At 45.4% G+C, this 207-nt stretch overlaps 1 protein-coding gene across 1 annotated transcript in view; it reads left to right on the top strand.

The window, feature by feature from the left end:
* Positions 1-207, top strand: part of LOC107744225 (von Willebrand factor A domain-containing protein 5A-like) — a 14,129-nt gene that overhangs the window by 8,330 nt on the left and 5,592 nt on the right. The gene's annotated exons all lie outside the window — the stretch shown is intronic.

The following is a 207-nucleotide window of genomic DNA, read 5'->3' as shown; positions in this document are numbered from 1 at the left end:
CTGCCCTCCAGCTGCATTTCGCGCGTCATCAGTGACGTCATGTGCAAACAACCTATTGGGTACCAGAAGGTAAGAGAACCAGGCATACTCAGATGTAGAGAATAAATCACTGAAAGGCCCTTTCACATGACTTGAAAACGAAGCGGAAGACAGGCTTAAACTCATTTGATCGGACTTTTACACTGCTGCAGGTTTTGAGATACTGTA

The sequence above is a fragment of the Sinocyclocheilus rhinocerous genome, unplaced genomic scaffold, assembly GCF_001515625.1.
Source record: "Sinocyclocheilus rhinocerous isolate Xijiao unplaced genomic scaffold, SAMN03320098_v1.1 scaffold2061, whole genome shotgun sequence".
Lineage (NCBI taxonomy): Eukaryota > Metazoa > Chordata > Actinopteri > Cypriniformes > Cyprinidae > Sinocyclocheilus > Sinocyclocheilus rhinocerous.
Note: the sequence above shows the minus strand (reverse complement) of the source record. Positions and strands in the feature narration are given on the sequence as shown.